Source organism: Protopterus annectens, chromosome 6.part1, assembly GCF_019279795.1.
Source record: "Protopterus annectens isolate FY-2018-M chromosome 6.part1, PAN1.0, whole genome shotgun sequence".
Lineage (NCBI taxonomy): Eukaryota > Metazoa > Chordata > Ceratodontiformes > Protopteridae > Protopterus > Protopterus annectens.
In genome coordinates this window covers 422482405-422495421 of record NC_056738.1, presented here as the reverse complement: position 1 = coordinate 422495421, position 13017 = coordinate 422482405, and the positions used below count along the sequence as shown (strand labels likewise).

At 40.2% G+C, this 13017-nt stretch overlaps 1 protein-coding gene across 2 annotated transcripts in view; it reads right to left on the bottom strand.

Annotated features, from left to right (window-relative positions):
* The window catches only part of LOC122805610 (BTB/POZ domain-containing protein KCTD3-like), a 2987990-nt gene that overhangs the window by 2371119 nt on the left and 603854 nt on the right, over nucleotides 1–13017 (bottom strand). For both annotated transcript variants that reach the window (XM_044075857.1, XM_044075858.1), the window contains exon 2: nucleotides 9046–9104. The gene's annotated coding sequence lies outside the window, so the exon portion shown is untranslated. The remainder of the gene's footprint in view (nucleotides 1–9045; nucleotides 9105–13017) is intronic.

The following is a 13017-nucleotide window of genomic DNA, read 5'->3' as shown; positions in this document are numbered from 1 at the left end:
ACTGATGGTGTGCGGTGACAATGAGAGCAGAATAGGGATGTTAACCTCTGGGAAAGAGTCAACCCCCAAAACCCCACCTGTGTCTCTCTGTGGCCACCATCATCTTCTGAAGAGACACTGACATCAGGTTGTGCAAGGGACAGACACCAGCCCCCCGGTCACCTGTGATAAGAAAGGAAGCCACAGTACATTAATACCTGTACTATTAGGCTCTGCAGTACTATGTTGCAATATATGTAAAGCTCTACAGACTGTTGTTACTATTACAGACCTGTTGAAAACCCAACCTCATATAGTAGGACAAACGGACAGTACTCTTCTAACTAACAGCTGTACTTACTTGTAAGTAAAAGCTCTTTACGTGACAATCTCATCAGCAACAATGAGGTACACTGTTGACATCTGTGAAGACTCTGCACAGTTGACACATATGACAATCTGTAATGTCTTGACAATACTGTCACATCTATAAGTGTGGTGACACCTACAAGGCATAGGTATGAGTCTAACATGTGTACCATCAGACAATATGTGTGCAGTTGGCACTCATGTTGACAGTACAGCAAACCAGGCAGCAGGCCTGGGATGACACTTTAGGGATTACATTGGTGTAAACCTACATCTATAAAAAAACAGTGTCGTATTTACCAGGAGCAGGACCATGGCCTTGTGTGATACCTGACAGACCTATGAAAAGTTGAGGGAGAGGCAATGTCAGTATGACAGCATGTTGCACCACAACAAGGTAAAATGTCCATATATCTCACATTTACAGTAGCTACTGTGTTAATTGTTATATTGGTCAAAATCTGTGCATTACAGTCAAACAGCAGTTAACGCTCCCCCCAAACAACAAAGACCTTACACCCATGTAAGAGTACGAAAACCCTGACACACGGAATGCTACAGTACTGCAATGCTGATCAAATTAAGCTTACCTGCACGTTCCTCTGCAGTGGAAACTGTGGCACCCATATCCATAATGTATAGTGTGATGGATGCCTGAGAGCTGTTGTGTGTACCTAGATTAGCGAGGAATTCCTCAGTGGCTGAGGTGGTTGTTCTGCTGCAGGTCCTCCACTGCTGATGTCATGATCCCTGGCTACATCTGCTGCTCTTCTCCATGCAGCACTGATAGTGTCCACTGTGTGGTGTTAAACCTGCTTATATGTCCTGCTCTGATGACCTGTGGCATTCACATCATGGACAAGGTCATTCCACAATGCTGCCCACTGTTCCCTGCTGTGCCTCCCCTTGGACCGTAGTAGTTCATGGTGTTGATGGAGGCCATCCAGTATTATCTCATTCTCTGCATGTCATCTTGGATACATGTTTTCTGAAAGACAATAACATGGGAACACATGCCAGGATCACATATGTGGAGGTATACTATGTACAGATATAGCAAGTACAGAATGGCTGGCAGTATTCACTGCTTGATCACACGTCATATTTCACAGTGTGCAAACATACTAAGCATGTGGATACAACAAAGATACTAGCGATAGTCAGGTATTCCTGTGTGTGTCATGACAGACACTGCTGTTGATCATACAGCCCACACCGGTGTCTACTGTACTGTGTCCTCTAGGGGCAACCCCATGATACTATATCAAAACAACTGGGCCAAACAAATACCAGTGTGCTATTACAACTACTATAACCAGACAGTCCTATGAGACCAGTGTGCCACATTGACAGTAGACATTCCACCTTTGATGTATTGCACATCCTCTGTAATACAATCTATTAATTTTATCAGTAGTCTGTATTATTCTTGTTTTTGCTGTACTACTTGAAATTGTTTTCTTGCATCAAAACTTTTGTATTATAATATAAATTGTATAACTAGTATGAATTACTCTACTGTAACCTATTTAGTTTGGAGCTTTTCTCCCCAGGACTCCATTGAAAACGGGTTCATTTTGGCCCAATGGACTATCCTGGTAAACCAACTGCAAATAAATAAATAAAATAAAAATAAATGTGTAACAAATCTGGAGATCATTGACATGTCATTATCACAGTTCTTAGAAAGACTTAATGTTGTAATCCTTATATTCACACATCTCCATCCTGTTGGGAACAAAAAGGTTACATACCTGATGGAGTGCAATACTCCTCTGTTGATGTTGTGTCTTTCGGCTTTTCCTGGTTAGGGGTCGCCACAGCGGAATTCCAGTCCGCTAATGATTGGAAGTAGATTTTTACGTGCTGAGTTGCCAGCCCTGACGCACAACCTTCAACTAAGGTACGCCCATTCATGCATGTCTCCACACAAAAGACGCTCTAGCTGAGAATCGAACAGGACGTCTAACTGTGAGGCGACAATGCTACCTCAGCACCACCACCGCAGTCGAATACTCCTCTGTTGATATATGATGATATTTAAGTTTTAGCAAATGCGTGTTGTGTGTGAGGGAAGTCTCATACAGAATGGTTCCCCATAGCCAGCTGTTTGCCTTTTTAACATTCTTCTCATTAGCAGGTGATTGCCTCTTAATCAATCTGTGGTTCTGAAATGTTAACTGTAGCCAACATAGCTGATTTGCACTATCATCAGCCAATGACATGCAACCACTTTACAAGATATAAGGCCTTCATGTAGATTAGAAGGCCTTTCTGATTCCCATAGTCTAGGTGGATGATTACACAGACTCCTTTCAAAAACTGTTCTACTTTATTCTACTTCAGGGAGGATAGAAATCGGGAGATCTATTGACATACAAGCAGATCTGGCTGACAGGTGAATCTTGATAGAAAAGTAAGAAAGGTCATAAAATACTTCACACAAATACTGCAGACTTGGGGGCATCTCGACCTTGAAAGGGTCTTGGTTCTTATTTTGGCATCAACTGGAAAATCTATTTCAATTACCCATATCTGATATTCTAGTAGCAGGTATCTTAGTCTCGTTTAATACCTGCTGCGTGTCCACAGAAAACATGAGCCTAAAAGGAAATAAAATTCTACTTTGTCTTTAAGAAAAGTAGCCCTCATAAGGGATGTATCCAGAATGCATCAGAAAATCTATCTTGTGAGAAGGAATGAGATGTCTTTGTCCAGCTGGAACCCCAAACTGAGAAGATCCTTCACTCAGGCAAGACATTCCTTACATTTTGAAAAAGAGTCTGCAAATATAAGACAGTCATTTAAATACAGAAAATGTGAATACTTTGTAACCTGCAAAGAACTATTACTGTGATAGATACTTTGCAAACACCCCTGGAACTGTAGCTAGCCAAAAGGATAAGACAGAAAACTGAAAATGTAAGCCAAACACTGAAAATCTTAGGAAATGCCTGAAATCTTTTCAGAAGTTGGATAGGATGATTGGTAACTACGTTTAAGAGATTCCTAGCAGCTGTGAGATGAGACAGCTGGGTAACATAGACTGAAGAGAAAGCAAAAGGTCTAGGACTGGTCTCAAAGTTCTTTCTTTCACTGGTGCAAGAAGGAATCTTGGAAAAGGGTGGGGGACTGGTTCTATGACCCACAAGAGATAACATTTTTCAAGGAATGGAGATTACAGGTAGTTGAGATGGGGTAACACCTGAAAGGGCATATAGTTCATCGGTTCACAGGTGAGTACTAGGCTAATGGCCCTGGAGCCTTTAAAGCCTAGCCCATAGCACTACCCTGGCATCATGCCACCTGACCTTAGTTCCCAGTGCCTCTGTCAAATAAAGCCAATGGAGTGATCCCTGAGGTGAATTTTCTATTTCCCTGGGGTGAATTTTCTATTTCCCATCCACTCATCAAGATTTCTCTTGAAAACAGCCAGTGAGGTGCTCTGCGTGACATGTATGTGAAGTCTACTCCATAGCATGGACAGACTTTGGGCTATGAACCTGTCCCTCCAGCAGGTTTTGTTGATTGTGGTAATGAGGTTGAGTTCTCTGGAGCGTGTGGTGCGGTTGGATTGGTATTTCTTTAGATGTAGCATTTCTAACAGATCTGGGTCAGACATGGCTTTGTAAGTCAGGCAGAAATCGCCTCTAAGCAGATGATATGAGATAGAGAATAGTTGGAGTTTTTTGAGTCTGTCCATATAAGACAAATGTTTAAGGCCTAGGATCCTCTTTGTGATGGGGCACTGTACTCAATGATTGGCCTAATGAGGGAAGAGTAGAGGGAGACTATGACCTCTTTCTTCCTGGATGCAAAACTGTTAGTAATGAGATGTGCCACATAAAAGGACTTTCTGACCACAGTGGCAATGTGGTGGTCAAAAGAGAAGTTGCTGTCAACCTGTGTTTCCAGATCTCTTGAAACTCCTTCTGTGTTCAGTGGACTACTATAGATATGGTAAATCAAGGGAACCGGGTTTTTCCTCAATGGGGATGATGACACATTTTTTGGCACTGAGCTTAAGGCCATGGTTCTGACATAGTCGTTGGTCACTGTGAGGCTTTTCTGTAAGATGTTAACATCACTTGGGGAGTTAACAATAGCTGCCAACTTGCAATTGTCTGCGAACTTTGTCAGCCAGAGTCCCTTCATGTTGGCCTGGACTTCAGAAAAGTAGATACCCAAACAGGAGAGGACCCAGGACCAAACCCTGTTGGACTCCACTCGTGACTGGTCGGTAGTCTGACTTGGGAGTCAGCTACTTTCACATTGTTGGTTCTATCTCTGAGCCAGTTTGCAACCCACCTAGTGATATAGGGGTTGATGCCTAGCTTATTGATTTTTTCTATGATTCCTGAGTGGGAAATAGTATCAAAGGCCTTGGCCAGATCAAGGTAGGCTGTACGAACCACCTTGTCTTCATCCACAGCTCTGGTGACTGACTCAAAGAAGTTGGCCAAGTTGAGCAGGCATGATCTCCCTTCACAAAACCAAACTGTGTGGGATCCACAGTTTGGAGATTCCCTATATCTTTGCTTATTAGGTCCATGGTGAAGTGTTCCACAGCTTTGCATATCAGACTTGTCAGGCTAATGTGGCGATAGTTCCCAGGGTTTGTAGTTGCTCCTCCTTTGTGGAGAGGAATGACTATAACAGTGCACCATTTGGTAGGGACAAAGCCTGAGGTGAGGCTGTAGTTGAACAGGGCACACAGGTGAGGTGTCAGTTCACTCTGTAATTCATGTAGAACACAGCCAGGGATATTGTCAGGTCCCATAGAAGCTGTATTCTTGGCCTTGGACAGTGGTGTTTTAACCTGTGCAGCAGTAATACTGGATGCCTGGTGATTTACTGGTATTGTGATTGGTCCTGGGGAGGGTTGGTAAAGTTGGCACTGAATCTGTCAGCCAGCATATTGGCAATATCTGTTGGCTCTGTATAGGAGGTACCACTGTGCAGTAGCTCAGAGCACAACTGGGTACTGCTGTGGAGATTCTTTACATAACTATAGAAGGCCTTGTAGTTGTCTTTACTATCTGCTGCACTTCTATATTCATAGCTAGTAAATAAAAAACTGGACCAGGTTCCTTCTTCGCTGGTAAACTAGGTTTATTTTGCTTAAAGCGCGATCAATTACAATACACTTTTCGTCGGATAAAGGTAACCGACTTCTTCAGAAGCTTAAAAACAGTGCACACATAAACCACAGCGTTTAAATACTGTCACATGCTGTCCAAACCAGGGCGTTTAGTAAGTTAAGTAAATCCACCTGGTAGTAATTGTGTTACCATGGTAACACAGTTGGTTAGATTACAACATCCGTTGTTTATACAGAATGGATACGAACAAAGTAGAAATCGCCCAAGTAGAACTATTATAGTTCTTTGGTTGCCCAAGCCATAAGTAACCTCACATCAAAGACAAATTCCTAGTTTATAAAATTCAGTGAGGTTCTTTACTTTTCAAAATCCTAAATGTGGTTCAGAGTATTCACATGATAAAAACAGCCCAACTTAAAAGAACTTCTAGAAGGCACTAGACAACCATACTCTACTAAATTAGGCATGTTCAAATGTCAAATGTGCAAGTATTGCAGACACATTGAGGAAGGTGTGAATTTTGTTATAGGGGATCAAAAGTTTAGATCAAACTCCAAGTATGATTGTAACAGCAAGCTGGTGGTATATCTAGCTAAGTGCACCTGTTGCCCAGCTTTCTATATCGGGAAGACCGATAGAAAGCTTAGGGAAAGGATATATGAACACCTGTACAGCATTAGGAGTATGAGAATGACTAATGCTCTGGCTAGGCACTCATTCGACAACACTGGCCACCAATTTAAATTCAGGGTAATTGACCAACAGATTAGAGACATTAGAGGAGGGTATGATTCACTTAAACTAGAAAGAAAAAAACTCCTCTGGCAGCTACGGACTAATGCTAACCAGAAACCAGGTATAAACGAAATGACATCAATTGCATGTATTCTTAAACTAAAGAACTTGGATAGGTGAACTAATTTGAATGTCAATATTTTTGTTTTGGCATCACTACTGACATCATAAATGCTCACGTAAAATGGTATTGCAACACGAGGGAGTAACGCTTCTTTAAGAAATACAAGTGGGGCAACTTTAATAAGACTACAACCCACGAGAGAATTTTTCCCTCTTGATTTTTGGGCTATTAGTACTGTTATTTGACAGATTAAGTTGCCCTTCATATTCTATATTATTGGCCACCTTAGGAAAAAATTTTTCAACACCAATGGATGGTTAGGTCCAGTGGCTAGGTTACATTTCATACACATTTTGCAACGTAGTTCCCGAAACTACTCCTTATACGTGTAATGTATTATATATGCAACATGTACTTTGTAAGTGGTGGACTTTTGTTGTGATTTTCCATTCTACATCTACCTATACTTCAAACTTACACATTTTTATTTATTGATTGTTTACCTGTCTTTATATAAATGTCATTTTTATATGAATACTATTTTAACTCAAAATAACTTTCAACTCAATATTAAGTTGGTAACCTCTATTATCACAGTCCATGGGATCATCCATGGTGCTGTGGAAATCGAGGGGGTGTATTACCCTTAGCGATAACTATTAAGAATTTTTAAATTAGGGCTGGGGTTTTATGTTGGGGGTTACACTGACTTTAGGACTGTTAATGTTATAAGCAGTAAAGGAACTTGTTCCCGTACCGCTGTTTTTATCATGTGAATACTTTGAACCACATTTAGGATTTTGAAAAGTAACGAACCTCACAGAATTTTATAAACTAGGAATTTGGCTTTGATGTGAGGTTACTTATGGCTTGGGCAACCAAAGAACTATAATAGTTCTACTTGGGCGATTTCTACTTTGTTCGTATCCATTCTGTATAAACAACGGATGTTGTAATCTAACCAACTGTGTTACCATGGTAACACAATTACTACCAGGTGGATTTACTTAACTTACTAAACGCCCTGGTTTGGACAGCATGTGACAGTATTTAAACGCTGTGTTTTATGTGTGCACTGTTTTTAAGCTTCTGAAGAAGTCGGTTACCTTTATCCGACGAAAAGTGTATTGTAATTGATCGCGCTTTAAGCAAAATAAACCTAGTTTACCAGCGAAGAAGGAACCTGGTCCAGTTTTTTATTTACTAGTTGGTGGTTTCCATATATTTCTTGGTCTATATTCATAGCTAGCTTTAGAGGATTTGATGAGGGATCTCAACATTTTGATGAGGCTGATAAGGGAGTTTTTCCAGTCTTGGGATTTCAACTTATTCCGCATCAGTTTCCTCCTCCTGTTGTAGAGTTTGTTTATGGCAGGGGGCCACCAGACTGGCTTACTTTTTTGGGAGGAGAACGTCTTGGTTCTAGTGAGTATAGCGAGATCCATGCATGTGTTCGTACAGTGCACTGGTATATGATTTGGCGGTCATGCAAGTATTATCCATTTGCATGGGTGCCGTGAAGTTAGACACCTTTGTATTTAGGAGCCCAAAGTTAGCTTTGGAGAAGTTTTTCATGTTGGCTACCTTTGGGGGGGGGGTGTATTTCCAAGGTGATTAGTTTGTGGTCAGGTCTAACCATGGAGGAGTTGACTACTGGTGTAGAGCAACAATCGCCCATGTTAGTAATGACCAGGTCAAGGATGTTGCTACCTCTAGTGGGGGTACGGACAAGCTGGTCTAGGGCATTGGAATTAATGAATTCCAGGAAACGCTGGGCAAGTGTATTGTTACATGAGTAGTTTTCCCAGTTAATGTAGGGGTAGTTGAAGTCACCCAGTAAGAGAGTATTAGATTGGACCTTAATATTCTCCAGGGTGGAGTGCGAGTCTTGGGACATGGTTGGGACCTATAGCAGGCTACAATGTGAATTGCTGTCTTACCCAATGTTTGCTGCACCTGAAGTATCTCTGATGCGTTATGTTGGGCTACCAGTCTGGATGTGTGTGCATCCTTTATCAATATGGAAAGACCACTGTCTTTGGAGCTACGGTCCAAGTTCTGGGTTCTGGGGTTAGTCTGACTTTCTGGACTGTCCTTGGTTCTGGTGCCCCAACACTTTTTTTGAGCCTCCCAGGCATTGTGTTTGCAAATTATGTTTACCTGAACCTTGCTTCAGACTGTTTCTTTTGTTCCCTGTAAACCATCCTGAATTGGAATGAAAGATCCTGTTAAACTCTGGAAAGGAGGGCTGAAAAATCTAAGTGACCCCCTCAAGTCAACTTTTATATATCCTCAAATATTTTAAAGACTTCAGCAAAATAGGGGGTCAAACAATACTTCTCTGTCTAAAGCAGTATTCACAATCTCATATTTAACACCCTCTGGTAAATTTTCTGCACAAAATCAAGCAACCCTTCTCATTACTGATCCAGCAGTAACTGTTCTGGATACAGCATCAACAGAGTCATAAGAACACTTACTATTTGTTCAAAAATGCACAATTTTAATTCAGTTTACTTAGTATTTATTTGAATGCAGCAATCATCATATTTCACTACTTCATGCATACTATTGCTCAGTTATTTACCATGGCTGCTTAGTTTCAATGTCTCCAATTATTTTTCCAATGGGACATACTGCTGGATTCAGACAACACATTTAGATGTTTATACTTCAACACTTTACGTGTTCAACATCAAAGTTTAAGACACAAAGAAAAAAGCAAGCAATTCATACCTAAAGGAGTGATTCCATAAAACTCGGCCTCATGCAGCAAAAGATGGATGTTGACCCCTCTGAAAACAAACAATGCCAAACTAGTTAATTTTCAATATACACAGACATGATCAGACTGACAAAAAACTACTGCTTGGCTCACCTAATCTACATATTAAATAATTTATCCAAAGATTTGCTGACTGCATCTACTTTGCTTTGTTTTAAACTGGGATTTTCTACCTAGGACCCCACTGTATATAGCTACAAGTGTAACTGGACATTGCCAGTTAAGAAAACAATATTTTGCAATCCATTGAAAAAAATACAATACTACTTAACCAACAGTTATAGTTTGATGTTACTTAAGTAGTAATGGTTGCTCCCTCCTTACAAAGCAACACAAATTTTTTCTATTCATTCCTGAATTTATCTCACCATTTTGACTTCACACTGTCCTCAAGACAGGTGACCAAAGCATCCACTAGTAATGTGAGGGGGGGGGGGGTGAGGGGGGGAAATACAGATGAATTACCACAATTGTAAATTAGTATATACACAAATGTTTGAGTGTGGACACTACCAAGTCATCGTATTAGGGATCTCTTCTGCAGGGTGAGATCCAATATCTAGCCAAACTTTCAGAGATGAGCCTGATACAAAGTAGATGTTTACCCCCACAGCTCTGCTGAATGTACTTTGCTCTTTTTTTTGAGTACTATATATGTCTGCATGGTGTCCAAACCACATGAAGGTAAACAGCATGAATACTTACGCCAAGCATAGTAAGGGTATATGCAACATACTAAGTTCATAAGTGTGCACGACGCTAATGGCTCTGGGGCCTTTACAAGCCTAGCCATAGTTACCCTGGCATAGTGCTACCCAACCTTAGTTCCCAGTGCCTTTGTCGAGTAGAGCCACTGGTGTTATCCCCGGGGTGAATTTTCTGTTTCCCATCCACTCAAGATTTCTCTTGAAGAGGGTCAGCGAGGTGCTCTGCTTGACATGTATGGAAAGTCTGTTCCATAGCATGGGCAGTCTCTGGGTTATAAACCTGTCCCTACAGCATGTTCTGTTAATTGTGGTAATGAGGTTGAGGTCTCTGGAGCATATAGTGCGGAGGGATTGGAATTTCTTTAGATATAGCATTTCTAACAGAGCTTGGTCAGACATGGCTTTGTAAGTCCAGCAGAGATCGCCTCTAGCGAAAAAAAGAACCAGTTGTCCAAGAGCGCTCCAATGCACAAACCACTTTATTGAATACAAGTCTTAAAGTCTTGAAGTGCGAAACATAAACATACACTTTTCGTTGCAGACATAAAGCTAACTTCCTCAGAAGACAAATAAGCACAATACATCAGGATACTTAAATAGTAACCTTACATGCAATTAATCACTCAATCAATCTAAAATGGATATAATAATTTAGTCATGAGTTAATTAATTTAAAAGCACAAGGAAAAATCAAGTTCTTTTAAAAAAATAGTCGCTATAATAAAAACTTATTTTAGAAGTTATGTATAAATAAACATGCTAAAAGGCACTAAAGGAACACACTAAAGCATTCACGTCCTGTATAATTGCAGCATAAGTTGAAAACACATGGGCTCAGTCATAAGCCATTACAATCATCTCCTCATAACCACAGTAGTACAAAAAAACCTAGAATTAAAGTAAAAGGGGCATATTCTATCACTAGAAGAAAAGGCCTCTAAATATAATGGTATATACTATAAAAAGTTAATTTTAAAATGTTAATTTTAAAATACACTAACATGTAAAAATATATATATATAAAAAAATGTAAATATGTAACTCTGTATAGATATGTATAAAAATAAATATAATAAATATATATAAAAACTATATATATATATATATGTGTATAATGTCAAATTTGTGTCAAATAACCATATAACCATATAAATTAATTAACTTAACATAAGCTTGTGGTAGTTTATTTATTTTATTTTAATAATTATAAAATGTTAAGAATATTGAAAATATTCAAAAATTCAGCATATTTAACATATTTGAAACAAATCATAAATTATCTTTCCAAATTCTTAAGTCTTAGGATGCATTTAATATAAGACATTTCATTAATGCCAGGAAACTGGTTGGCATTTGTTGTTAATTGCCAAATGAGTTCTTTTCTTTCCAATTTTAAAGGCTCGTACACGCCTCTGGGATCTTCAGAAACTTGGTCAATAATTTTAAATTTAAAGTAATGGTTTTCATTCATGTGACAATGCCTAGCAAGGGCATTTTCTAACTTCTCCCTGTTAATGCAATAGGTATGTTCGTAAATCCTTTCGTGCAACTTTCTATCGGTTTTACCAATATAGAAGGCTGCACACTTTACACATTTAGCCATATAAACTACCTGACGGCTACAAGTATGGTTCCTTATTGTAAAGTTGCAACCTTCTTCGATAAACTTACAGTAGTTGCACATATTACATTTGAACATTCCTGCATTTATTATGGTGTTAGTATCTTTAAATTGTAAAATTTCTTTAAAATTCAATCCTCTTTTGTAAACTATTCTTGGTTTATCCAGTAATAAGCCTCTCCAGTTACTGTCCGACGTTAATAAGTGCCAATTCTTGCTCAAGATATTCTTAATGTCAAACGCATCCAAATTAAAACAAGTAATAAAACTACAAAAGAATGGTACTTTTACTTCATTAACTGTTATTTGATTGCCTCTAAGTAGGTGATATGAGACAGAGAATAGTTGTTTTTTGAGTCTGTCCATATAGGCCAAGTGTTTAAGGCTTAGGATCCTCTTTGTGAGGTACTTTTGCGGCCTCTCCAGTTGTTGTAGTTGTCTAGTGAGGTACATGCCAAATGGGGCATTGTACTCTATGACTGGCCTAATGAGGGAAGAGTAGAGGGAAACAATGACCTCTTTCTTCCTGGATGCAAAACCCTTAGCAATGAGATGTGCCACACAGGACTTTCTTACCACAGTGGCAATGTGGTGATCAAAAGAGATGTTGCTGTCAACCTGTGTTCCCAGATCTCTTATAACGTCTTCTGTGTTCAGTGGACTACCATCAATGTGGTAATTCATGGGAACCGGGTTTTTCCCAAAGGGGATAACAACACATTTTTTGGCATAGAGCTTAAGACCATGGTTCTGACGCCAGTCGTTGCTCACAGTGAGGCCATTCTGTAGGATGTCAACATCTCTTGGGGAGTTAATAACAGCTCCCAACTTGCAATCGTCTGTGAACTTTGTCAGCCAGAGTCCCTTCGTGTTGGCCTGGAGAACCCAGGACCAAACCCTGTAGGACTTCATTCGTGACTAATCAGCAATCTGACTTGGAGTCAGCTACTTTCACACTGTGGGGTTCTATCTGTGAGCCAGTTTGCAACTCACCTAGTGAAATAGGGGTTGAAGTCAAGCTTAGTGAGTTTCTCTATGATTCCTGAGTGGGAAATGGTATCAAAGGCCTTGGGCAGATCAAGGCAGGGCGTATGAATCACCTTGCCTACATCCGCAGCTCTGGTGACTGACTCAAAGAAGTCGACCAAGTTGAGCAGGCATGATCTACCCTTCACAAAACCAAACTGGGTGGGATACAGAGTTTGGAGATTCCCTATAGCCTTGTTTATTAGGTCCATGATGATGCGTTCCATAGCTTTGCATACAAGACTCTTCAGGCTAATGGGGTGATAGTCGCTCCTCCTTTGTGGAGAGGGATAACTGTAGCAGTGCGCCATTCGGCAGGGACAAAGGCTGAGGTGAGGCTATGACTGAACAGAGCACACAAGTGAGGTGCCAGTTCACTCTGTAGTTCATGTAGAACACAACCAGGGATATTGTCAGGTCCCATAAATTTTTGGCCTTGGACAGTGCTGTTTTAACCTGTGCAGCAGTAATACTGGGTGCCTGGCAATCTACTGGTATTGTGATTGGTCCTTTGGAGGGAGGGGGGTAACGTTGGCACTGAATCTGTCAGCCAGTATACTGACAATATC